Source organism: Penaeus monodon, chromosome 34 (assembly GCF_015228065.2).
Source record: "Penaeus monodon isolate SGIC_2016 chromosome 34, NSTDA_Pmon_1, whole genome shotgun sequence".
NCBI classification, from domain to species: Eukaryota; Metazoa; Arthropoda; class Malacostraca; order Decapoda; family Penaeidae; genus Penaeus; species Penaeus monodon.
This window is the reverse complement of record NC_051419.1, coordinates 26,568,750-26,569,101: the sequence shown is the minus strand read 5'-3', so window position 1 is coordinate 26,569,101 and position 352 is coordinate 26,568,750. Positions and strand designations below refer to the sequence as shown.

Here is a 352-nt window from a genome sequence, read left to right as displayed (position 1 = left end):
CGTCAAGTTGATAGAAAGCTGATTAACGAATGTATAAACAAAGATAATGTTCTTATATAGTAAACACCTATTACAGGTCAAGGAACACTTCATAATTAACCATATTCAGATTATTATTAGTAGTAGTATCAAAAGGAATAGATTTATACTGTTTATGATAAGCATACATGAAATTCTTGCTCAGTTTATTTATGTACGTTTTAATTACACATTCCTCCTTATGTGATTTCTGTGGTAGATAACATCCAAACTTCAAACAGACCACTTTTTACAAATGGATGTGGGGTGAGCTGACCCAGTTGTTGTTAAGAAGTACAATGTCTTACACTGAAAAAGGTTGTAGTTTTCAGAC

The 352-nt window shown here is 31.5% G+C and overlaps 1 protein-coding gene across 1 annotated transcript in view; it reads left to right on the top strand.

Annotated features, from left to right (window-relative positions):
* LOC119594671 (cyclin-T2-like) overlaps nt 1-352 on the top strand; it is a gene marked incomplete in the record, with an annotated part of 20,280 nt that overhangs the window by 15,254 nt on the left and 4,674 nt on the right.